At 46.1% G+C, this 26890-nt stretch overlaps 1 long non-coding RNA gene across 3 annotated transcripts in view; it reads left to right on the top strand.

Moving 5' to 3' along the window:
* LOC131838293 (uncharacterized) overlaps positions 1-26890 on the top strand; it is a 90788-nt gene that overhangs the window by 14142 nt on the left and 49756 nt on the right. The window contains exons 1-2 of one of the 3 annotated variants that reach the window (XR_009356547.1): positions 3892-4015; positions 17178-17348. The exons of 1 other annotated variant lie outside the window; for it this stretch is intronic. This is a non-coding gene — a long non-coding RNA (uncharacterized LOC131838293). Of the gene's footprint in view, positions 1-3891; positions 4016-17177; positions 17349-26890 lie in introns of those variants that run through there. One more of the 3 variants, XR_009356548.1, reaches the window with a different exon arrangement.

Raw genomic sequence — 26890 nt, 5'->3', positions numbered from 1 at the left:
TCAGTCTTTCCGTTCTTCCAGATTTACTTCTTTGGTTATGTCCTTATTCCCACCCAATTCTCCTGGGCTTCTGTGCCCTCAAATGTTTCCCCTTCCTGGCATCTTTCAGTGCTTAGGAAAAACCCATTCACAGTCATTGGGCTTAGTGTGTGTTTACTACCAATAACTCCCGGTATTTCTCTTCCCTGGAAATAGGCACTTGAACACATCACAAAGCCTTTGGAGTCACTTCACCCTTCTGGGATTTCAGTTTGGTCACGTGTAAATAGAGTTTGGGGTTCAAGAATACAGTTCTCGCCGTGGAATTTTAGGTATTAGCAAACGGATAGAAAATAAATCTAAGTTGAGGAGGAGACCTTTCGTAATTGTTGAAATCACACATGGCCCATGTTGCACATTTTCCCATGGACTGGCCGTGCCATGTTGTCCGTCCACAACGTGAATTCAGTGCTTGTTCTGAGCCATAGAGGAAGCCATGTTCATTCAAGCCCGGTCCCCAAGGACCCATACCATCTCCCATGCTCTTTCACCAAAAGGCACTCTTCCATACTTCTTCAGGAAATCTGGGAGTTAGCTGTGAGCCCCTGAATGAGAAAGATGGGCTATCATTTTTTTTCCCTAAGGGCAAAAATAAGAAAAATGGTAACGGTTGGATTAAAGGAAGAGAAAGAAAAATTTTTAAATATGTGTAAAATTATCTATGAATGGTGAGCTAGCAGATGCTTTCAATGTTCTTTTTTTTTTTTTTTTAACTCAATGAATTGCTTTTTTTTAAACAGCTTTGTACAGAAATACTCCCTGTCCCATAGCCAGGGAGCCTCAGGAGAGGCGGGCACAGGAGGCAGCTGTACTCAGCAGAAGTAACTTCTGTTCACAGATGACAGGAGGTGTGGAAAAACATTGAGTCCCCTTCGTGCTTCACTGTATCTTATACAAAATATTACTTTTTTTAAAAGATTTTTATTTATTTATTTGACAGACAGAGATCACAAGTAGGCAGAGAGACAGGCAGAGAGAGACGGGGGTGGGGAAGTAGACTCCCTGCTGAGCAGAGAGCCCGATGAGGGGCTCAGATCACAGGACTCCGGGATCATGACCCAAACTGAAGGCAGAGGCTTTAACCCACTGACCCACCCAGGAACCCCTAAATTCAATTACTTTTGAAAAGGAATGGACAGAGTTTGCACCAATAGGAAATGGTTGCAAATTGCAACAGGGCTCGGCAAGATAACAATTCTCCTCCCCCACTGACCAAGGCCAGAGGTAAGATTGCTTCATATTAACATGTGCGCTGAGAAGAAATGGTTTTTTTTTTTTTTTTAAAGATTTTATTTATTTATTTGACAGAGAGAAATTACAAGTAAGCAGAGAGGCAGGCAGAGAGAGAGGAGGAAGCAGGCTCCCCGTCAAGCAAAGAGCCTGATGCGGGGCTTGATCCCAGGACCCTGAGATCATGACCTGAGCCGAAGGCAGCGGCTTAACCCACTGAGCCACCCAGGCGCCCAAGAAATGTTTTTAATTACAGTTTCAGAACTTGAAATTTTCTACAAGTGTGCATTATTTTATAATCAGAAAACATAAATCAGTATTTTAAAAGAGGAGGCGCAGTCCTGGAAGCCTACGGGTTTCAGAGATCAGAGTTCCTGGCTGTGGGGTGGGCCAGCCCTCAGCCCTCTTTTAGATGCTGACAGGTTACCAGCAGGTCTGTACTCCTTTGACTTGAACTCGCCTTTTGGAAGTACAGCTGCTCGTGGAGAGGAAAGATGTCAAGCCTCACTCAGCATTCACACCTCAGTATAGTGTTTGTAAGATTCTACCTTGGGAGCAGTCTTGGTAGCTGGGAGGTCACAGTAGAAAGAACCCGAGTGCTGGGATGGGAGGTGAGGGCCAGGACTGAATAGGGGCTCTCAGGGCTACTGGGTTGCCGTTGTTTCCTGGTCCTCTGTGAAATGTGAGAATGTCCTACAGGCTTTGGAAATACACCTGCTCATGGTTGGTGAGTGAGGATTGACTCAGAGCAGCCCACTTTCCCCCAAGAAGATGGAGGGAGACTGCTGATTTCCAGATGACACAAGTCAGGGGAATGACAAGGAAAACCTCCTCGTGAACATAAAGTGATTTATCTGTAGAAATAACTGAGAAAAAGAAGCACGGGACACATGGCAAGTGACTGTGTGCTGAGGGTCAACTGTGCACAACAAATCCATTCAATAAATATTTATCGAAATTGCACTTGAGATGTATGCATGAACCAAACAACCAATCCCTTCCTCAAGGAGTTATGGTTTAGTGCAGGAAGGCGGGGGACAAACATCAAACATAACAAATAGGGACATGATACAGGATGTTAGAAGGTGCTGAATGGGTATAGCAAGCCTGGGGTGGGGGGGAGAGGAGAACCACAGGGTCTCTGGGGGAGAAGTGGGCTCCCTGTGCCTTCCTCCCAGGTTTGGAGGGGAGTAGGGGGCAGCCAGGAGACAGGGGAGTTAGTAGCAGAGGGACGCAGATGTCCGGGTCAGGAGTTTCATTCTTGTGAGCTGGCAAGTAGAGGAGAGAGACTCACCCCGTTCTTGGGCTGAATGACCTAATAAGGCTTCTTCCATCTTGCCTGTTTGAGTCTGGCCTGAGAGAGGACTCCCTGTTCTCCCTGGCAGGCACTGCAAAGGCCACAGTGTTTAGGGTTTCTGAGCACCACTGAGTGTTCCAGCCAAACACTCCCCATGTGACTTTCCTTAGGGGTGCAAAGGGGGGAGGGGGAGGGTGCAAGCGGAGGGGAGGGTGTGAAAAGGAGGGGAAGGGTACACAGAAGGAGAGGGAGGATATGGGAAGAGGGCAGGGTGCAGGGAGGGAGGGGGATACGGGAGGCAGGGGAGGTGCAGAGTGGAAGGAGGAGGGTACAGGAGGTTGGGGAAGGGTGCAGGAAGTGAGAGGAGATTGGGGGTGGGGTACAGGGAAGAAAGGGGAGGGTGCAGGAGGGGAGCATCCCATTTCAGTCTCTGGCACCGGGCTATCAGCTGAGACAAGGCAGACAGGAGAGAAGCCTAAGGAAAAATGTAGGGCTCCAGTTGTACGTGGACAGCTTTTCTAAAGGAGTTTAAGCTAAGGAGAAAGGTAATTGAGAAGGTGAGCAAAAGAAAGACCTATTGAAGCAAGTCTATCTGGGGGTTGGAGGCATTTCTGTAGTGTTTTTGTGTTAGTCACAGCATTTCTTCTCAAGGGGAGTGCACTTGGCCCTGACTTCGGGCCAGGGCTCATCGGGTTACACTTCTTCCCCTGCCTTGTAGGAGATAGTATGGGGAGGGACTCCTCCACCTCAGGAAGAAGTAATTCGTCTGTTAAGCTCTTAGCATCTGTGAGCTGGAGGAAGCTTCCAGACCAGAGTCACATGGTGCTTTTACAGGGAGGACGATCCCGTGCCTGGGTGGCTGCACTGGGTTAGCGCTGAAGGGGTTCCCTACAAGAACCTATTCCCTAAGTGACTCCCAGGGTCTCATTCCTGATAACTAAAAGAGGGAGACCGAGGCCTTGCTCGTGTTTGTCTATTCTTTGCCATTAAAGAGTACATTTTGAGAACTGAAGTTTCCTTGAGACACGGGAGGTTAAGGCCAGTGAGCGCTTTGTTGCCTTTCAGATATCTAAAGGACGGAATTGGGGGCACTCTGTCTTAAGATTCTACATTCAAGCAGCCTTTATCATCTTCCATAAGTAACACCCTTAACCTAAGAAGGGACTTTGGGACAAGGTGAACACCCCTCCCCCCTCAACAGGCACTTGTCCACCCAGGACAGCAGTTCTTTCCCGAACGAGGGCTAGGAAGTAAATCTGCGCAGGCACTGGGCTGTAGCGGGTTTGCGCTGGCGCCTGCCCACCTCTGAGCCCCAGTGGTGTCCTCGCTACCTCGGTGTGAGGCTTTAGGCGAGTCCCTTCAGTGGCCAGCCCATCCGTTTCCCGTCACTGCGGGGAGGGGTGAAGTTAGACTGGTGTTTCTGGAACCCTCATGGTCTCCAGAAGGAAGGTAAGAGAAGGCTTAGGGATGGGGACCCTGTGGCCTGCTGACTCCCTCCATAGAGCTGCCAGCTTTCTCAAATAATACGCTATAACATGTGATGTAGAATATGATCTGATCGGTTAATATGCTGTGCTAAATTTGAGGGTAAGCTTATATTTGAAAGAAAGATTCCCTTGCCTAATATGTTTGAAAACCCCTGCGCCAGGTGACTTCTGAGCCCTTTTTACCACCAGGATCCGTGATTATGTTATTCATTAAACAGCCCTGAACAGTACAAGAGAAGACTCTGGCAGTGTTAACTTCGCTTATTTAGAAGCCCGAAAAAAAAAAAGAAAGAAAGAAAGAAAGAAATGCCAAGAATTCACAGTCAGAAAAACACCCTTTGGCTCCGTATTTATCTAGAGAGCAAAACAAACTCACTTGACGGATTGTGTGGTTCTAGCGAAATGCCAGTGTGGGAGAAACCCTCTTACTGCTCCGGGGCCAGATACTATAGTTCAAGCCAATTCTACACTCACTGTCAATGGGACAAATCTAAGATGAGACCAGAGCCGACCCTGGGGCAGTGGGTGGAGCCCTAAGAGTCCAGCCAGACCATGTCTATCTCAGGCCAACAGCTCTCTGGAGCAAATAAGTATGTCACCTTCCTCCCCTAACCTTCTCCCTGTGAATGAGGGCTGAGGCGGAGGACGGGCCTCATTCACCAATCATATCATAGGGAGAAGTACATCATTAAGGGAGTTTACTGTTAGGCCTTAGTAAGGAACAATCTGAATTTCAATCTGTAAGGCCGACATGTGAGAGCAAATTGCTTGGCCAACTCAGCATTTGCATCTTAGGATGGTTTTATGGTTCTTTACTTCACTCAACAAATATTTATTAAAAGTCTCCCATGTGCTCAGCAATGTCCTAGATGCTTGGGAAGCTTGAGCAAAACAGACTACAAATTTTGGGTTCCTGGAGCTTATATTCTGTTGTGTCATTCACTCGTCAGTTGCTGGGCTCTCCAGAGGGGTTGTGTTACTTGAGTGTCTGAAAGGGAAGTGAAATGGGCAGGTTATAGCAGGGGTGTGGGAGTAGTAATGGTACTTCCTCCCGGGACTGTGGAAAGATTAGGTAACCCACTGCAAATGCTTGTGGGGTTCCTGGTGCCAGTAAGTGCTCAGTTAGGTGGGTGGTCCCACTCCTGTCCTTTCTCTGCCTGTGTTCCGTGGGATTCTTCAGCACATTAAGGACGGTGCTGTTGGTCCTCTGTTTGGTTGCCATGGGTGCTGTGTCTGGGAAGAGCTTCAGAAAGATGTGGTGTGTCAGGTGTTGGTTTTTCCTCTGCCTGGTGATTGATCAGACGAGCAGGTGCTGTTGTCTGGGAAAGGAAAGGCCGCTGTCCCCAGATCAGAGGCTGTGCTGTCTTCCCTTGGGCAGATGGCTTGTGGGTTGCTTTCACCTTCGGACTGTCTTCCACTCAAGGCACTTTGCTTTTTGGACTTGGCAGGATGCCTGTTCTGGGTGAGAAGACTGACATTCCTCCTCCCAGTCTCCCCTGAGTCAGGATCTCTGTGGCCTGAGTGCTGTGCCCGGGGTACAGTCCTGCCTTGTATGGGCTGTGTGATCTGAAGCCAGTCACTTCACCTCTCTGGTCTCAGTGTCCTCATCAGCATATGAGATAGTAATGCTCCCTGCACAGAAATTCCAGGAGGGTCAGGTGAGACAAGAAGGTGAGAGACTATATATAGGACATGAGCAGGGTCCTAGTTTCCCTCACCCAGCCATATTGTGAGGCCTTATTCTGCCCACAGCTTTGCCCTATTGATTTTTTCAGTTTCATCTTCTTGTCTTCAGTGTGATCTCCCAACACATTTGACCTCCTCTGTGACCACAAAGCAAGGTAGGACCTAGGCCGTGGAGGTAGCATCCACATCTGTTGGACTGAGGGCTTCTCCAAGCAGGGTTGCCTTTATTCCTGTGTGACCTCCCCTTCCTCTTCCACGGAGCCTGGCACGTAAGCTCAGCACGTGTCCACTCCCATGTGCTGAATACATCCATGAGTGAGGAGCTGGCCCCTCTCTCCTGAAAACCTGTTTATTTTGTGTCACGTAAGACCATTGTGTCTGAAACCATTTGGTCAGAAATCTAAATTTAGACTTTCCTTCTGCCAGGAGCCAGGGAATGGACTTGAAATGTATTCCTCAAGGCGTGACTGACTTTCTTGGGCTGTCAGAGGCACAACCAGTAGCCAAGTCTGGCAGCTTTCAGTCAGCATCTTGGAGAAGGTTCTGGTTGAGTATGGATTTCTTGTGCCACTACCCAGGTTGTCAGGAAGGTCGAGCACCCCAGTGATCTCATAGGTGGGCCTGGAATCCATCCCACCACCTCCAGTGCATGCTCTCCAGATCTCCTTCCCTGGCCTCTCCTGGCTATCGGGCTCCTAGATGCTCTTCGCAAGGGCAACTGATGACATTCACAGTGCTTCAGATGGGCTTTGTTTATCTGGGAACTAAACATTGCATGGGGTTCCTCTGACAACACCTGCCAAGTGAGCTGGGTTACAGAAGCCAATGGCAAAAAAAAGGCTATCTAAGGATAATGTTTCCAAAGCTCCCACTTTCACCTGATTACTTGAATGATAAAACGAAGACATTGATACCTAATGTAGGAAATAGCCTGCCTGAAGGATCAAGTTAATTACTTTAATCCTCCATTCCCTGTTTTTAGTGGGAATCTGGTTATAATCAATCATGTAATAAGAGTCACCAGAGTAATCCGGGCAGGAGAGTAAAATGATACATACAGGGACAATAGATACTGACAAAGTCTAGTGAGAAGAGAGCATTCACAAGTACCACTGGATTTAGTGAGACTGAGTCTCTGTTTTTTTCACTGAACCACGGTATGTTGTTGTTTGAAGCCAAAATATCTCTTCTGTGGTGATAGAGCTGAAGGATAGATAAGATACATTTGCAGAATGGGACACTCAGGCCTTGGTGCTGGTCAGATAAGATCATGCTCTCCATAAACCTTGCCTTAAGGGCCTTGGGAGGTGCCCTTTTCTTAAATCATGGCTGGTCCTATAATTTGCTTTAACCAATAAACTGATGGAATTTACATTATACTAGTTTTAGGCTTTAGCCTTAAGGAGAACTTGCAGTTTCTGCTTTACCCTTTTAGATGTCCTGCACCTCTGTGTAAGAGGTCAAGCTACTTTGACAGGGACCACTGGAGGAACATATGGAAAGGTAATGTGGAGAGAGACCCTGACACTGGATATGGAGAGAGAAGTCCAGCCACTAACAGACCAGCTGAGAGTGCCCATCCGAGTGACCCCCAGAAATACTAACAGAAGAACCACCACTTGGCTGTCAAGAATTCTGAGAAAAAGTAAGCTAGTTGTTGTTTTAAGTCACTAAAATTTAAAGTAGTTTGTTATGCAGGAATAATTACCGGAGCAATCCAGTTCTTAGGACAAATACTGTAACTTCATCTCTGCTGGGGACACTTGCACATATCACCATCTGTATATGTCAGGGTTCTCCAAGGAAGCAGAACCAATAGGATGTGTCTATGTATAGGAAGAGATTTAGTTTAAGGAACTGGCTCACACAACTATGGAGACTTGATGAGTCCAAATCTGATGAGTAAGGCTGGAGGCTAAGCAAGTTGTGGTTGAGTCCAGTGGCATCTGCTGAAAACCAGGAAGAGTGAAAGTTGTTCTGGAGAGTTCTTTCTTGTTCCTGGGATGTGACCCTTTTGCCCTATTCAGGCCTTTAACTGATTGGATGAGACCCAACCAAACATGGAGGGCAACTGGTTAACTCAAAGTCCACCAGTTTAAATGTAAATCTCATCCAAAACACCCTCATAGAAACTTCTAGGATAACATTTGGGAGATATCTGTCTGTCATCTATCTTTCTGTCTATCTATACATCTATATATAGATATCTGAAAATAGCCATCAAATCATCTTTTTTGGCCCCCAAAAAACCTAGTTTGATTTCTTTCTTTTTTATCTTTTCTTTCATGTCTTTACTGGATTAATTTTTTTACCTGTTTTTGTTCTCTAATCCTGTTACCTCTTAGAGGCAAGTTTAACAAGATGTTTGTTCTTTTTTTAAACTTTTTTTTTAAAGATTTATTTATTTATTTGTCAGACATCAAAAGTAGGCAGAGAGGCGGGCAGAGAGAGAGAGAGAGGAGAAAGCAGGCTGTAAAGTTCTTTCCGGCGAGATAAACACAACACCCGGCAAAATGGGTGCAAGGCAAGATTTATTAAAGACGCTCTCCGGCGAATTTTCAGGGCTCAGGAGAAGGGGAGCCAGGAAAGTTGTGCCGGGAGGAGGTGGGCACCCTCGGGCGAGGTTCTGCGACTCTGGAAAGCAGAGTGGCGGAAGTCGCGCCCAAGGCAAGGAGGAGGGGGCTTTTAAGGGGTGTCGGAGGAAGCTCAGGGGTCTTTTGGAAGTTTCCCTTATTTGGATATCCCGCCTGCTCATCGGGATCCCATTGGTCCACGGGAGCCCGGGGCGGGGGTCTCAGATTCCTGTTTGGGCCTTTGTTCTCCTGTCCGAGCTCAGGTCTTGTGGTGGGAACTTTTGCCATCTTTAGTAGCCCTTCCTGCCAGCCCAACATTCCGACCTTTTGTTTAATATAATGGTGTCAGGGGCTTCGACTCGGTTCTGGCTACTTCCTGCTGACAGGGGGCGACGTCATAGGGGTAGTCAGAAGTGGGCAGGCGAGAGTAGGGCTGGAGGAGGAGTTGATTGACAGATACTCAGGCAAGTTCTTGTAGGCGACCCTGCAAGTACCGGAAAAGACAGGGAGCAACTGAGATTAGAAGGAGGATTATGCATACAGGTCCCACCAGAGGGAGCAGCCAGGTTACCCAGTTGTAGGGGTCCAGGCCCCAGGAGGACATGTCTCGCCACCGTGCTTGGATCCGATCCCTGAGTTCTTTGATCCTGGAGGTAACTATATGATTGGTTAACAAAGTAACAACATTATTAATTTAATAATAGGCAGGTCCCCTCTTTTTCAGCGGTCAGAAGGTCTAAGGCCCGTCGGTTCTGTAGAGCTAAGGCTGCCAGGCTGGTGACTTGCGTCTGTAGGGCTGTGAGGGAGTCAGCAACCCGTTCCGTGTCATCATTCAGGGCTTGGGAGAGTTTGTAATAAAAGTCTATGGAGGTTCCTATCCCCGCTGTTCCAGTTGCCACCCCTGTGGCTATTCCTGCCCCTGTTATGAATGGGAGGAAGGCAGCCCTTCCTCCATGGTGTTGGGGAAATAGGATGGACAGCAGCTGGGATTCAGAGTAGATGGTGGTAGAAGGAGATAGAATGAATATACAGCCCAGGGAGTCATTAGTGGTTAGGCAGCGATAGATTCCCTGAGGGCACAAGAGAAATATTCCCGAGGGAGGACAGTACAGGAGGGAGGAGTTAGTGATATGGCAGCTGCGGTGGTAAGGGAGGACACATTAATAATAGGTATGTTTCCCCGGATGGGGCCCATATGGACCATATTATTCGTGGCCCTGAAGTTGGAGAGTGGCCAGTCAATAGGGAGGGGTATCCCTATGATGTAGGGTGAGGTAAGGTAGATAGGATAAAAGAGGCGGGGGGGGGGGGGGGCGGGCCGTATTGTAATTCAAATGGGCTTAAGCCTGAAGACCGGTGGGGCGTAGCCAGGAGTCTGGTGAGAGCCATAGGCAGAAGTGTAGGCCAGGAAAGATGGGTTTCTAGGGTAGGTTTGGTGAGTTGGGCTTTGAGCAGCCCGTTGGCCTTTTCTACCTTACCGATGACTGTGGGTGGTACGGGATGTGAAGTTTCCAGGTTATGTTGAGGCTCTCAGCTACCTGTTGGGTTACACTGGAGATGAAGGCAGGTCCGTTGTTCGACTGGAGGGTCCGGGGCAATCCGAACCTCGGGATGATGCGCTCGATGAGTATTGTAGCCACTACGTCCACTGTTTCCCGGGCCATGAGGTATGCCTCGATCCAGCCTGTGAATGTATTTTATGGCGAGGCATGGGAGTGAAGTCCAGTTGCCAGTCTTCCCCCGGCTGATGACCTCGGAGCTGTTGGTTAGGCCCTGGTCTGCGGATTCCTCCTTGTGAATTCACGGAGGAACAGGTTTTGCAAGCCCTGTGGACAACTTCAATTACTTTAGATAAGGAAGGATGATAGAACAATGGCTGAAGAAATTGGTGGAGAGCCTTGGGCCAATATGGAGGGATCGGTGGATGTCAGTAATTAAGGTGGGGGCCAGATTGCCTGGCAGGGCAATCCTGTCCTGGATGTAGATCCACCCCTTATCTGGCAAGAGTATAGGCAGTAAAGTTGCAGGGTTTAAGGGGGGGGGGGGGAGGTAGAGAGAGAGAGATGCGGGTTTTCTAGGAAAAGCAGATGGAATAGCTGGAGACGAGGAGTCAGATGGGCCAGGGATCGGTGGCTAAGGTCTGGGAGTCGGCAGGAGAGTAGACCGTGATGGGCTGCCCTAAGGTCATGTTGAGGGCCTTAGAGGGGGGTACTTAATATCCCTTGGCCCCCAGAAAGCTAAGTAGGGTGGAGGTGTCGTCTTAGGAGACCGAGAGGGAGGGGCTACAGAGGAGGAGGTCATCCACATATGTAGTAGAGTACTGGCCTTAAGGACGCACTGCTGTTAAGTCTGTAGGCCTCGCCGAAAATGTGAGGGCTGTCCCTGAACCCCTGGGGTAGAACAGTCCAAGTTAGTTGTCCAGAAGCATGCGTGTCAGGATCCTCCCAGGTGAAGGCAAAAAGAAAATAGGAATCAGGGTGCAAAGGGACGGTGAAAAAGGCGTCCTTTAGCTCCAGTACAGTCAAGTGAGAGGTATTTGGGGGAACACGAGACAGTAGGGTGTAGGGGCACAGCCTCGTTGATAAGCCTAAGGTCTTGTACCAGTCAATAAGCCCCTGAGGGCTTGCGTACTGGGAGGATGGGGTGTTACAGGGGGAAATGATGGGGATCAGGAGTCCCTGACGTTAAAGCCGTTCTATGATAGTTTCAGGCCCCGGCGGTGGGCTAAGGAAATAGGGAACTGAGCTTGAGGGAAACTTAGAGTTATCCTTAAGCTGTACTTTAACCGGGGTAAGGTAGGAAGCGATGATGGGTTCCGAGGTGTCCCACACCTGAGGGTCTACAGTAGATAGGTCATCTGGAGTGAGGGTCGAGGGAGTGGGGAGGTGTAGGATGAGACGGGTTGAGGTGGATAGAGGGGAGGAAGGGGAGAGGCAGATAGTTGCCCTTAGTTTCTGGAGAATGTCCCTCCCCAGTAGAGGGACCAGGCAGGAAGGAATCACTAGGAATGAGTGGGGGAAGGGGAAGGGTCACCCTAGGATTGGAGGAGGTCCCATCGATCCCCATAACAGTAATTGGTGAGGTTCGAGTAAGTCCCGAGTAGGAAGGCAGAACAGAGTAGGTAGCCCCCATGTCCAGCAAAAAGAGATGGACTTACCCACTACCTGGAGCGTAACCCTGGGCTCGGCCTGGGTGAGAGGGGTGGCTGAGTCTGGGCTTCGTCAGTCGTCCTCCAATCCAAGCAGTTGAAAGGCCATACTTACTATCTCAGGGGGTCCCCCACGTTGAGGTGCCGAAGATATCCCGAGGTTAGGGCAGTCGGATTTCCAGTGGCCCATCAAATGGCATTGAGGGCAAGGCCGAGTTGGCGGCTTTGGATTGGGGCACTGGCGAGCCCAATGTCCCTCAGCCCCGCATTTGAAACAGGCCCCCCCCCGGGGGGGGGGTGATTGGTTGCCCCTCTCTGCTGGCTCCTGGAGCCGGCCGGCCGCAGGGCTGCTACCAAGGCTTGGGTCTGCAACTGAACCTTTTGCTGGAATATGGCTTGTCATTTAAGCTCAGCTGCCTCCTCACGGGAACTAAAGACCTTAAATGCCATTTTCACCAAGTCAGAAATGGGGGTCTGAGGGTCCTCCTCAGCCTTCTTTAACTTTCTCTGTATATCCGGTGCCGATTGAGAGATAAAATGAGTAGCCAGTACCGTGGCCCCCGCAGGAGAGGCAGGGTCCAAGCGAGTGTACTGGGTTAAAGGTTAGGTCAACTGGTTAAGAAACATGGTGGGGTTGTCATAGGGGCCTGGACAATATCCCTAATCTTGTCGTAATTAATGGCCTTATTAGAGGCTGCCCACATGCCTGCTATGAGACACTGGACCATGCGGTTGCAGTGCCAGCGGCCATCTTGGCCATCCTGATAATCCCAACCTGGTTCTACAGCTGGGACCGCCCGGGCTCCAACTGGCATGGCAGCATCAGTGAGCTGGACCTGATCCGCGTGCTCCCGGGCAGCAGCCTGGATGCGTTCCCTCTCCTCTATGGTGAGGGTGGTGGTCTGGACCACATGTAAATCATGCCAGGTGAGGTCATAGGCTTGGGCCAGATATTGGAATTCTTTAATATAGTTATCAGAACTGGCCAAAAAGGAGCCCAAACGTTTCTCAATTTGGGAAAGGTCCTGTAGAGAGAAGGGCGCATGAACTCAAACAACTTCCTCAACTCCAACAACCTCCCTTGGGGGGCAGACTAACTCGGGGGGGGGGGGCTTTCGAGCCCTAGTGCGGCTGGAGCCACACAGACACATTCACGCAGTCAGGCACTCTTCAGGTTCAAACAGATTGGACACCTTCCCCTTTGGGAATCCCTGGCTAATGGGAGGTGATCAGTCTCCCCTTCCATTCTTTACGAAAGGATCTAGCTCAAACAGTAACCCTGCGGCTGTTACAACAGAATTCAATTAAACACAAAAGGTGTTTACCAACAGATTTCAAAAGCGTAAACCTAGTTCCGAGACCAGCGCTCGGGTATTTTATCCCATTCGGTTAACGGTTACCAAAGACTTTGAATGCTACCTTAAGAATGACCCATTAAAACTCCGAGACACACAATTAACCATCAGTTCTAGTCATCTCTTTGCTAGCAGATTTTAACAAATAACAAGAGCCTATTTGACCTTCAGTAAACTTTGATTGGAGTTTCCCGTTTACTGCGGATAAATTTGTCAGAAGTTCGGATGGGAGTGGGGAGAGGGAGAAGGAGGGGTAGACGAGAGCGCCGGTTCAGAAATCCTGAATTTAAGGGACCTTGGGGTGAAGGATCGTGGTAAGGAGGAGGAGGAGGAACCAGAGGCCCTCTTGTCAGTGGGTGGGTGAAGCTCTCCGGGGGTTCAGAGAGAGGAGACGGGGAGGAGAGGTCCAAGTTTTTGGGAGCAGTGGGTGGCAGGGTAGGGGGAGGGGAGCGGGCCAAGAGGACCTGAGAGGTGGAGCAGTGAGAGCAGAGGAAGGGGCGAGAGTGCAGAGTCCAGAAAACTGGACATAAGGGACCTTGGCCCATTTGCCTTGGTGTCTGCCGAGGTTATTTAGGTCCATGAAAATCTGATAGTTAAACGTGCCTTCCGGAGGCCATTGGGACTGATTGTCTAATCGGTATTGTGGCCAAGCGACAGTACAGTAATGTCGTTTTTGCAGGTCATGGTCCAGTTCCAGGGTTTTAAGATTGGCCAGCAGGCCTAAAACACCCCGGGGATGTTTTAGGGTCGAATTTGGATTGGGAGGTCCCCACGATTCGTTGCCGGGCAACCCGAGGGCTGGAGGAAGGCGTCCCCTCCTCCACCACTGGGTTGCGGAAAAACTGTGTCAACTGCCATAGATGTTAGGACGTCTCCCAGCCTCTCGGAGTTACGGAGGTCACCTGGTGACCGGTGGGGTCCACCCTGACGTGGCCGCGATTAGGGCAGGGCTTTCCGGAAGGAGGCGCGGAATCGGGGAAACTCACCACAGCTTCGGAAGTGGCGTTCATAAAGGCGGGTCCGGGTTGGCTAGGGAAAGGAGAGAGCCTCCCCACTGTGTGGGGGCTTAATCTCCTTCCCGGGTTTCGGCACCAAATGTAAACACCAAATGTTTATCCGGCGAGATAAACACAACACCAGGCAAAGTGGGTGCAAGGCAAGATTTATTAAAAATGCTCTCCGGCGAAGTTTCAGGGCTCAGGAGAAGGGGAGCCAGGAAAGTTGTGCCGGGAGGAGGTGGGCACCCTCGGGCGAGGTTCTGCGACTCTGGAAAGCAGAGTGGCGGAAGTCGCGCCCAAGGCAGGGAGGAGGGGGCTTTTAAGGGGTGTCGGAGGAAGCTCAGGGGTCTTTTGGAAGTTTCCCTTATTTGGATATCCCGCCTGCTCATCGGGATCCCATTGGTCCACGGGAGCCCGGGGCGGGGGTCTCAGATTCCTGTTTGGGCCTTTGTTCTCCTGTCCGAGCTCAGCTCCTGTGTGGCGGGAACTTTTGCCATCTTTAGTAGCCCTTCCTGCCAGCCCAACACAGGCAGAGGAAGCAGGCTCCCCGCTGAGCAGAAAGCCGGAGGTGGGGCTTGATCCCAGGGCAGAGGCTTTAACCCACTGAGCCACACAGGTGCCCCAAGATGTTTGTTTTTATGGGCAAACGGCACGTTAATCACACATTCTTTTTTTTTTTTAATATTTTATTTATTTATTTGACAGAAAGAGAGAGATCACAAGTAGGTAGAGGCAGGCAGAGAGAGGGGGGAAGCAGGCTCTCTGCTGAGCAGAGAGCCTGATGTGGGGCTCGATCCTGAGCTGAAGGCAGAGGCTTAACCCACTGAGCCACCCAGGTGCCCCTAATCACAAACATTCTTAAACACGGAGGACCTGGGGCTTCATCATTACTATGCCACAGATCAGAGAAAATGAATTCTAAAAGGATCGCAGGTCATTAGATTAATTATTTTTATCTCAGCACTAAATGCTTTTGTGATTTACTACGTAACTGTGTGATTTTCAAGTAAATGTCCTTTCAAAATTGTAAAAAGCATTTATGAATACCTAGAGGACTAAACATTCCTAGAAATGAACGTCAGCTGTTTTGGTTGCAAGGACAGTAATGGAACAGTAGGGTGTTGCCTCTTTGACAGCCGGTTCGTCTCTTCTTGCTGGTGGAGCCACATTTGGTTTAGGGGTTTGGCCCCATTCCTGCTCAGGGTGGGCCTTGGTTAATCTAATGCCAGTCAGAATAATCTTTCCTCTTGGTTCAGGGGAAGACATGTGGCTTGAATTATTCCAATCAGGCTGAAACTCCCAAGTCTTTACTAGTGCTTAGAGGAAGAAAAAGTTTCTCTTCTGTGCCTTGTGGTAGGAACATTGAAACGAAGCCTAGAATAACTGTAGCCATTGGCTACCAAAAAGAAAGCCAGCCTAAGGTCTAAACCAACGTGCACAAAAGAAGAGAAGAATTGGAGAAAAATGGAACCAGAGCCCTGATCAGTCTGAGTTTAAAATGCATTATACATCTGGATTTCTGCTTGTGAGATCTACTAAATTCTTTTTAATTTCTAGGCCATTTTAAGTTAGAATTTCTATTATTTCCAACGTAAAGCATCCCGATTTGTACATAATGTGCCTTATCTACCCTTCAAGAAGAGTTAAACTGTCAGCGTTCTACCTTAGTCTCCTTGTGGGTAAAAGGACTCTTGCCATAAGGCCATTTTGCTCTCTAAATATTTCGAGATTTTTATCATTAACCAAAGGGCTCTCATGGAGCCAGAGCTTTTGTTGCTATCAGGCTGAGGGCCACAACTTTGAGAAATTTCCTAGGAAGCAGAAAAAACAGATCACAATTACAAAACAGATTTGGGGCAGGGCAGGGCAGGCCAGGGCCTGGCCCGCAGGGCAAAAGACTATTTAAACAAGTATCTGGGAACCTGTAGGACTGTAATGTCTGCTTCCTGAGTCTCATAGGAGAAATGGCTGTCTTGCCATGGTCAAGTTTCTGTCCCTTGCTGTGTATGTGGAAAGACTCAGGCCACAGTAATTATGACATGTGGTTAAATATTTAGAAATTACATATATTGGGCATCAGGGAAGATTTAGGAAACCTCTGAAGTTATGTTTTTCTTCTAAGTTCCCTGGCCCTACTTTTCTTCTTTTATTTCATTCCCTAGCTTTCAACCAGGTAGTCGATCTTCACTGCCTTTCAAGATCTTTCTTTTGGGAAATACTGAACATCAGCCACATACCCTTCAGTATAAATAATTCAGGATACTAGAATTTCAGTTAGAAAATTCTTACATTTTAACTACTCTGTAGCGACCTGAATCGTGGCTCCACAAAATATGTATCTACCTGGAATTTTGACTGTGACCTTATTTGGGAAAAGGATTTTTGCAGGTGTAATTAAGTGAGATCTGTATGGTCCCTAAGTCCATGGACAGGTATCCTCATAGGAAGAGGAGAAGACGCAGACAAGAGTAGGGAAAAAATGGGAGGCCATGTGGTGATGTAGGCAGAGATTGGAGCTGCAAGCCTCAGCCCACCAAAGACCGCTGGCAGCCACTAGGGGCTAGGAGAGAGGCGCCTCCCAGAGGCGGTTCGGCCCTGCTCACACCTGGCTAGTAAGAGAATCAACCTCTGTTGTTCTAAGCCCTCCAGGTTGTGGTAATTTGTTATGACAATCCTAGAAAACTAATAAATACTCTGTCTTCCAGTTTGTCCTTGGGTTCCTTGTGTAAAATTTCCTCAGTGACTGTCCACTCTGCTTGAATATATCTGGTGGTTGGAAACTCAGCTTCATCCAGCAGGACCCACCCCATATTCAGATAGCTCTGGTGTGTTGCTGCCTTCTACATGCAGCACCATTTGCTCCCACTGGCTTGCGGTCAGTCCTTGAAAAGGTCCAGCGTTTCCCTGAAAGCCTCAAAGCCTTCGTCTTTGTTGTTTCATCTTCTCTTTGCCAGGTCATTCAGGTTTCAGCTTAAATATTGGCCCCCAGGAGACAACGCCTGAGCACACACACCTGCCTCAGTTAGGTGGGCCCTAATCTCCCCCAGGGGCCTGTTTATGTTCCTCACACACCCTGAAATTCGTGCCTCTGCTCAGTCCTGTCACTGATTTGTACGTGCAGTGTCTGCCCCATTAACGGGAGCCCTGTGGGTCAGGGGCTTGTTTCCTTCCTCATTGTATTGCTTAGAACGGATATTGTATTGTGTAGAAGGAAATGCAAAATTTCACTTATTGTGAGATGCACCTTTTCATGAAAATAAGATATATTTGATGTAGTGTGACATCAACACAAATGAACCTTTCTCAGTTATTTCCTGCTCTCCTCCATGCTCTTTCAAACTGTTCTCTTTCCTCTTGCCTCAAGGGAGAAGCCTGCCTGGAGGGAAAGCAAGGAAAAAAAAATACTAAAAGTCTTTGGATTCTGTGTTTCCTCAAAGCAGAATCATTAAAGAGATTATGCCAGGTGCCCAGGAGGCAAAAACATCTCTCTGTGAAGACGTGGTTCAAGGCAAGAGCCAGAGAAGCAGTTATAAAGGTAAAAACCAGGATGACAGGCATGCAGAGGAGCGGCAAGTCCCTGATCAAGGGTCTTGTGCCTCTGGTGGAAGGTCCTGTGTGCAACACACTCCTTTAAGAATGTGATGGTGGGATAAGAACAGAGATCCAGATGGAGGCTGTGACTCCTTGCCCTGGTTCTGCAGTTAGCAGCTATCCCAGCAAGGATGCGGGGAGTATGGACCTAAGAGTTTCTGCTTGTAGCCACTGTGCCAGTGCGGCCTCTCAGCAATTTCAGAATATTTTGGGAGACCTACGATTGGAAGACCTGTGGTCCGCTTTGCAAGGTGGAGTCCTGGGGAGCAGCAACACCACACGCACTACACACACATTTGTGACATTTCTAGGCAAGTGGGGTAAGAGATAGGCTTGCAGAGTTTGGTGTGGTCTCCCCGTGTCCACCATGGCACAAAAGCAGAAGAGAGACCTATGACCCCTTCTTTTAACATGGCTCAGGTGTGGTGCAAAAGGCCAAGGAGGTCACATGGGCTGCAGCAAGGGCCAGTGCTGCAGCCACACGGCTCATGGCCAAGGCTGAGAATGGGAAGATCTTTGCATGGAGGCATTGAGGACTAGACATCCCCTCTGTGCCTTGTTCTACTAGAACTCAGACACAATTTCAGGGAATATGGGAAAACCTCAAATTAATATTCCATTCTCTACAAAACTGGCCTTTTAAATAGAAATTCATTTGGGTAATTGAGAAGCTAAGTTATCTTTTTTGTGTATCTGAGAGTTCAAGCTCTGTATGGATAGGCCTTTCAGTGAAACTTTATTAAACAAATGATTGACACAAATATATTGAATAGAAATCTGCGTCCTATAACATGCACACATTTATTCTGGTTCCATTCCTCAGGCCACACAGAACTAGCTGAATCCCTTTTCTACCAGAGAACTCTCATTTGCCAAACCAGTCTTTGATGCCCCATCAGAGGGCCCCATGTCTGTCATACATTTTTAAGGTCAATATTATTAAGATATAATTTAAATACAGTAATATGTACCCATTTTAAGCATATAGTTCGATGAAGTTTGACACGCGCACACCTGTGTATTTGCTAGCACAAGAAAAACAGAGCACGTTGCCATCACTCCCCATATTCCCACAAGGCCTGTTGCAGTCACCTCCCCCGCACCCCGTATTGGCCTGAGGCAACCACTTTTCTGCTTTCTGTCACTCTAGATTAGTTTGGCTGTCCAAGAATTTCATATAAATGGAATCATATGTCTTATTTCAAGTTGCTGTAAAATAAATGGAAAAGCCAGAGAAACGCCATCAAAGAGAATGGGTATCACTGAAATGAACCTGCTTGGCCAGCTGGCCTGGCACTGCCTGAATTGGAGACAGCCGTCTTGTGGAGCTGCCATCAATCACATCCTTCCTCACCTCACATTCTCCCTGCCCTCCCTTCTGTGTGGTATTCGCTCCGTATTCACTACCATTCCCTTTCCTCACTCTTGGAGCTCTGTTGGACCACATTGCCAACTGGGAAAGTAAACAACAAATGACACCCCTGGAAAAGCATCTTTGCTGAAGAGGTTGCTAATCTTTGGGGAGAAGCAGACAGGAAGTACATCCACCCGGCTCTTACTGACATCCCAGATAATGTAAACTCCCCATTTCCTCTACAGCTGCCTCAGGAATTGGCCTCTCTGACACAATGAGGGAAGCTTCAGTTTCTCATTATTTAACAGTTGGACACCCCTTTGCTCTCCTGGCTCCTAGTACTATCTTTCCTTCCCTTGTCAAAAGTTTTGTTTTCTTAAAAAAAAAAAGGAGGAGAAGAAGAAGAATTTTGTTTTCTTTCTTCATCTTGTTCACCGCCAGGTTGAAAAGACTGTGTGAGAGAGAGAGAGATGGTCTAGTCTTTCAATCATTTCCTCTTCTCCCTAAATCTGTCTGGTCCTTTGTCCACATGCAGAACATTTTTATGCCTGGGAAGACAGAAAAAGTCTTCTAGAATACAGCTATCAGTTGACATACTGTTGTTATTCTTCCCAGTAAAAGCACTTGCACAGGAGAGTAGCTGGCATTAATGGAATATATCTGCAGAAAACAAGTATGCAATACATACAAAGCAGAGAACGTTACCCTTTTCTGATTCTCTGGAGCATCTCAACACAGGCAGGAGAAATGCACGTGCCTCACACAGTCTGTGGCTTGGACTAGTGGCTCTCAGAATGTGGTCTCCAGACCGGTGGTATCAGCATCACCTGACATATTTAGTTATCTCTTGCTGTATAATAAGTAACTCCCAAACTTAGTAGCTTTAAATACCAATAAACTTATATTATTTCACACAGTTTCTGTTGGTCAGGAATTTAGAAGTGACTTGGCTGGGTGAACCTGGTGCAGGGTTTCTCATGAGGTTGCAGTCAAGGGTCTCCCAGAGCTGCAGTAATCTGAAGGCTCAACGGGGGCTGGAAGCTAATGCTTGAGGAGAGAGCATGAGTGTGAGAGCAAGCCTTGTCTTGAAATCACATGCCATCACATCCATCAAATATAGTTAGAATTGAGTCACTAAATCTAGTCCATGTTCAAAAGGATGAAAGTAAGACCCCTTTTCTGAAGGGAGGAATGTCAAAGAACTTGTGGACATTTGTTAAAAGTATTGCATCTGGTTGAAAAATGCAAATTCTTGGGCCCCACTCTAGACCTACTGAATCAAAAACTCTGGGGTTTGAGTCCACCAATCTGTTTTATAAGCCTATGGGTGATCTGATCCTGGCTAAATTTGGGGTACCATCAGGTGAGAAAACCTCACCTCACTTTTGGGTAATTGCAGTGAAGCCTTACCATCCAGGGGTACCTTTTAGAAGCTGGATATTAATGAATTTAATGAAAGACATTAGTCTTATTTCTAGTTAATCTACAGCAAAGGTGGGATAGTAGAATAATGCCCCCCACCCCAAAGATGCCCTCAATCTAGAAAGCTATGAATATGTTACCTCCTAATTTGTGGCTATGATTAAACTAAGTCTCTGACTTTAAAGAGATTATCTTGGATTATCCAGATGGGCCCATGGTAATCACAAGGGTCCTTATAAGAGGGAGGCAGAAGGTTGAGAGAGAGAATCAGAGGAGAAAATGTGATGATGGAAACAGAGACTGAAAGATGCTGTACTGCTGGCTTTGAAGATGGAGAAAGGGGCATGTGCCAGGGAATGCTTACAACCTTGAGGAGCTAGGAAAGTGAAGAAGACCAGCTCTTTCTTAGAGCCTCCAGGAGGAATGCAGCTTTGCCTGCTTTGAGGTTAGCCTGCTGAGACGCAATGTGGACTTCTGACCTCAGGAACTAGAGGAGAATTAACTTGTGTTATAGTAATTTGTTAAAACAGCAAAAGGAAGCTAATACAGAGGGGTTTTGTCTGAGCCTTCCTTTTGCTGGAACAGAGAGGAGATTAAGAAGAGGGGGTGCTGGGCTGCTTCAGATGTTTCCACAAGGAGAGTAGACATATATTTTATTGCAAAGTCTATCCTTGTAGTTTTACCTACAAAAGAGAAATGCTCTAGAACTGCTCTGCTTCGTGTACTAGCCACTAACCATATGAGGCCATCTATATTAACATTTAAATTAATTAAAATTATATAAAATTAAAAATTCAGTTCTCAATCCCACTAGCCACATTTTAAGGGCTCAGTAGTCAAACATGGCTAGTGGCACAGACACAGAACATTTCCATCATTGCAAAAATTTTATCAGACAGCACTATTCTAGAGTCTTTGATCTTCTTCAATTTTAAATAAACTTTTTCAAAAATCTTGGTTCCACATCATGTCTGTGAGTCCATGGACTCCTTTAGCTCCTTAATTTATATTTATTTGTAGTGCTTATTAAGTAGGCTTTAAAAATTTGTGCCTTGGGGCACCTGGGTGGCTCAGTTGGTTAAGCTTCTGCCTTTGTCTCAGCTCATGATTTCAGGGTCCTGGGATCAAGCCCTGCATCAGGCTCTCTGCTCAGCGGGGAGCCTGCTTCCTCCCCCCAACCCCGCCTGCCTCTATGCCTATTTGTGATCTCTGTCTTCAAATAAATAACATCTTGGGGCGCCTGGGTGGCTCAGTGGGTTAAGCCGCTGCCTTCGGCTCAGGTCATGATCTCAGGGTCCTGGGATCGAGTCCCGCATCGGGTTCTCTGCTCAGCAGGGAGCCTGCTTCCCTCTCTCTCTCTCTCTGCCTGCCTCTCCATCTACTTGTGATTTCTCTCTGTCAAATAAATAAATAAAATCTTAAAAAAAAAAAACAAAAAACAAATAAATAACATCTTAAAACAAAAACAAAAACAAAAACCCTTGTGCCTGAAGGGCAAGGTCTCCTGGGGATTAACAGCTTCCTTAGGGACCAGAACTGGGGGAAGTATGTCTTCCTGTTCATGTGTGAAAGGGGAAGATGGGAGAACAGGACCTGCACCCCTGCCTTTACTGGAACAACTTCCTTCATTGTATTTATCTACTGAGCTCATGCCATTTCATTTGAAGAAAGAGTCCTTTTTTTTTTTTTTTTTTAATTTGACAGAGAGAGAGATCAGAAGCAGGCAGAGAGGAGAAAGCAGGATCCCTGCTGAGCAGAGAGCCCTATGCAGGGCCTGCATCTCAGGACCCTGATAACGTGACCTGAACAGAGGGCAGAGGCTTAACCCACAGAGCCACCCAGGCGCCCCGGATTCCATGGTTTTAAAAAGAAGAAAGCTGTTAGAACCTTAAGGTTGAATGGAGGGTATTATCCCACTTCTCCTTTGTCTCCTCCCATAGTCTCCTGGAAATTATTTGGACAAGGTTCCTTCTAACTGAAGACTATGACCAGAAGCAGTAAGCCATTTGCATTTGAATATTGACATGGATTCATTGTATGGAGTTTCTGTATTTGTGAAGATTTCTTTTAAAATTGATCCAAAAATTATTTTAGTGGTTGCAGTTAATTTGGAAAGCAGTTTATTAGGTTGATAATTTTTCTCCTAGGATTAATGCAACTATTTTATATTTCTAGTCTCAGAAACATCATATTCTATCTTATTTAAACATACACACACACACGTACTTTATAGAACACGCTGTACTTGTCTGTTGCAGTGAAGTTTTGTTGGACTCCTGGCCAAAACCAATAAACTTTGGGTAAAATGAGAGGACCTTTGGAAGTGTCTTCAAACCATATAATCTTCAAACCCTAAGGGACGTCTTAGCAGAGCTCATAGCCCCCCTGGTTCAGGAGAAACTAGATGAATAAGTGGTAGGAACCTCATGTTTGATAGGTGAAGCTACTAAGCTTCTTATATTTTAAGCACTAAAAGTATTGAATGGGTACAGATCACACTTATTGCCTCTGATGATAATTGTACTTTTATCGGCTGCGGTCTTGCATTAAACATATAAAGTTGCCAACAAGAGCAGAATCCCCGGGAATGGTGACCATGCCTATGCTTCAGCTCTCCTGGGCAGAATAAGCATTCAGCAATGCCCTGCTGGGCACAAGAGCCTGTCTCTGGAGCTTGCCTAGGTCACTGCCTCCCTGAAAATCCAGGTTTGTGGATTAGTAGAGCTCTGAAGTTCTTTAATAATGTGATGGCTGAAAATAATTAAAACCAAATAACGCTGAATTGTAAGGCAAGAAGGAAATTTGTCATGTATGATTGTAATAACAGAGAAATTAGACCGCATTAATAGCAGTAATTACTGCCATTTAACCGTGAATGTATCTGTATCCGCGTGTGAATGAGAGCAAGTCTCATTGCAAAATGCCATGGAGCAAGGTAATACTCCATAGAGGTGGATTTTCTGCTGCTGAGGAAGCAAACACCTAGGGGCTCCTCATTTCAAGGAACCCCTTCCAAGGCCCAGGAAGGGGCCTTCGCAATCTGATTACCTATTCATGTATTTTATAAACCTGAAAAGTGCGATTATTTTAGCTGGAATCTGTTAAGACTGCCATTTGTTTCCATTCCTGCTTCCTCAACTCTTGGGTAGGGTTAAGGTGGTCTGGGACATTTGAGGGATCCAGCTAAGGAAGGATGAGTTGGGGGTGCACTTGCTTTGAATTTAGTAGGATGTATTGATGTGGGTCACTCCAAGGAATCTAGTAAATCAGAGTTCAGAGTTTTTCTCATTTCCGTAAAACTTCTCATGGATGGGTTAATAAAGTAATTGGTAAGAAATCAGAAATAGGAAAGAAGAGGAAAATGGAAAAGCTTGAAGGAAGAATCTGTCTCTGAATAATCAGTCCTGTTTCGATAACCAGCAACACTTAGGAATTCCGCGTGCTGGAGTCAAGGGCTTTGGGATACAGTTGTGTTCAAATTTCAGTTGTGTCAAAGGCTGACTGTGTAATTACGGATAAAATATTTTTTCATTGGATCTGTTTCCTCACCCATTAATGGGGGTACAAATATTTACCTCCTATGGTTGCTGTGACCTTTAAATGCTATAACATATATGTACAGAATATACACAATAGGCCTCTTTAAATTAACAGATTTTTTTAAAATCATGCCATGGAATATTCTCTTATGGTACAGTTAATTTGAATATCTGATGTTCTAAGCAAGGGAAAAGATCTCCTGTAGAGATTGTTGAAGTTGGGAGATGTTTTAGGGAGGAAACTGGGGCTCTGCAAAGAAAGCTATGACTTGCACTTGAGGGAGTGACAGAACTGGTCTTAGAACCCACACATCCTAACCCGGAGTATAGTCAGAAAAAGTGTGTCCCCTTATATTGAAAACAGATCAAAAAGTAAGTGCACTGCACAGAAGGCTGTGCACGAAGCATTCCAGGTACTAGGAAACAAAGGTAGTTATCTTTGATCAGTGCCAGGAACTATACATAGTTATCATAGTATCATAGTATCATAGTGTCAATCTTGCCACTGCCCAACGACGTAGTTGCAATATGGCCTCATTCTACAGATGAGAAAACTGTGACCTGGAAGAGTAAAATTTTGCTCAGGGTCAAACAGGAACAAATGACAGAACTCGAATTCAATCATAGGTCTGTATGTCCCCAAAGCCACGCCCTTTGCCCTATTTCATACTGTCCTTGAGGACTCAGACTGTGTCCACGCAGGGGTGTCTCCATCGCTGACCAAATTGTGACGGCAAAGCTACCCACTGCAAGCTATTTTCTCCCCTTTGATTGCAATCCTGGTGATGGGGCTGGAGCCACCCTTTTTTGTTCACCTGGACACCACTAAAAGAACCTGTCAGAGATATATTCATGATTTCCTTACAGAGGCTTATAAACTGTCACAGTTTTCTCAGAAATCTTTTTATAAAGTCAAAGAATTAAAGGAAAAAACTCAGGAATGTGTTTGACATACATCTGAATCCCAACTGCAAATTTCTTTCATTTAAAAATACCTTGGTTCAGTGGTTCTCAACTTTGGCTTGACACTAGAACAACTTGGGAAGCTTTAAGATGATTCCATGCCCAGGATCCACTCAAGACTAAGACAATCAGAATCTCTAAGAGTGGGGCTCAATAGTGGCAGTTTTTAGCAGCTCACCAGCTAGTGTATTACTGCTAAGGTTAAATATTGGGTGACCTTCCTTTATAATCCTTTCTAATGCTAAATTTCTGACACTCTCTGAAAAAAAAAGTGCTCATTCTTTTTTAAAAGAATTTTTTGTTAAATGCAATTTAGTTACCATGTACTGTATTACTAGTTTCAGAGGTAGAATTTAGTGATTCATCGGTTGTATATAACACCCAGTCCTTATTACATCAAGTGCCCTCCTTAATTCCCATCACCCACGTACCCCATCTTCTACCCACCTTCCCACCAACAATCCTCAGTTTGTTCCATATAGGTAAGAGTCTCTGATGGTTTGCTTCCATCTTACTTTATTTTTCCTTCCCTTCCCTTGTGTTCATCTGTTTTGTTTCTTAAATTCCACATATCAGTGAAATCATATGGTATTTGTCTTTCTCTGACTGACTTATTTCATTTAACATAATACCCACTAGTTTCATCCACATTGTTGCAAATGGCAAGATTTCATTCTTTCTGATAGGTGAGTAACATTCCTTTGTGTGTGTGTGTGTACCACATCTTTGTCCATTCATCTGTCAGAGGACATCTGGCTATTTCCATATTTTTTGCTGTTGTGGACATTGCTGCTATGAACACTGGGGGGCATGTGACCCTTCAGATCACTATGTTTGTATCCTTTGGATAAATACCTAGTAGTATAATTGCTGGATTATAGGGTAGTCCTATTTTTAACCTTTTGAGGAACCTCCATACTCCTTTCCAGAGTGGTTGTACCAGTTGGCATTCCCACCAACAGTGTAAGAGGGTTCCCCTTTTTCCATATCCTCACCAACATCTGTTGTTTCCTGAGTTGTTAATATTAGCCATTCTGACAGGTGTGAGGTGGTATTTTATTGTAGTTTTGATTCATATTTCCCTGATGCTGAGTGATGTTGAGTACTTTTTCATGTGTCTATTAGCCATTTGTAGAAATGTCTGTTCATGTCTTCTGCCCCCAGAATTGCCTCATTCTTAACCGAGATCCTTTCTATGATAGCTGAGTTTCTCTGGCAATTTTACACAGCATGGAGGTGGTGGTTAGCAATTTTTTCTCTTTTTTTGGAAGGACACTTTGTTACTATATTATTGAAAGCTTTAAAAACTGTATAGTCCTTCATCCAGCATTTCAGTTTCTTAGGACTTTACCCCAAGAAGAATGAAGAGATGTCTGCAAAGAATTGTTTGTGGAAGTTCATTAAAACATTATTTATGATAGCAAATTTTGGAGACAGCCTAGGTATCCAATACTGAGTGAAGGTGATTGAGAAAGCTACAGTGTATTTAAAGGACAGGATGCAACTATTCAGCTTCTATTTAAGTTCATGTTAACCAGTGCAGGAAATACTGTAGTAGGAAGAATATGTCAGTTTTTGGTTATAATACATGTGTTTTTCATAAGCATGGGGAAAAATATTGAGCTTAGTTTCAAACATATTAAGTCATGAGTTGTTATCTTGGATGTTTGACTTCTGCCTGTTTCTCCCCCACCCCAGCTTTATTGAGATATAATTGACATATAACATGACTGACTTTTTAAATGCTCTTTTGGGTTTTCCAAATTTTTTGTTTTGATTGTTATTATTGTTTAATTGGAAACAGTAATAAAGTAGTCTATAGAAAGTGGTAGGTTAAAAGGCAGTCTAGAAATGTGTGTGCCTCTGGCTTACTTAACTTTCGTGCATTACTTTTCATGGCAAACTTAGCTAGCTAGTATTTGCTGGAACAACTGTTCAGCTGTCTTCAGAAAAGAACATTCTCCAATTTTGTTATTCACAGACTATTCTCTTTTTTTAACCATCCAGATACCCTTTGACTAAAGTCAATATCTAAGGTCAAATGAGTGTTTAGAAGGGTATATCTGCTAGACTCTCAGAGACTGGGAGCTGTTATAAGGAAAAGCTACAAGATAGCATTGAACATGGCCCTAAAAAAGTATTTGTTGAATGAATAAATAAAGAATATATTTGTTAACACTCCTAGCAGGAAAAACAGTAGAGAAAATC

Source organism: Mustela lutreola, chromosome 8, assembly GCF_030435805.1.
Source record: "Mustela lutreola isolate mMusLut2 chromosome 8, mMusLut2.pri, whole genome shotgun sequence".
In the NCBI taxonomy this organism is placed as follows: Eukaryota; Metazoa; Chordata; class Mammalia; order Carnivora; family Mustelidae; genus Mustela; species Mustela lutreola.
This window is presented reverse-complemented; position numbering and strand designations above follow the sequence as displayed.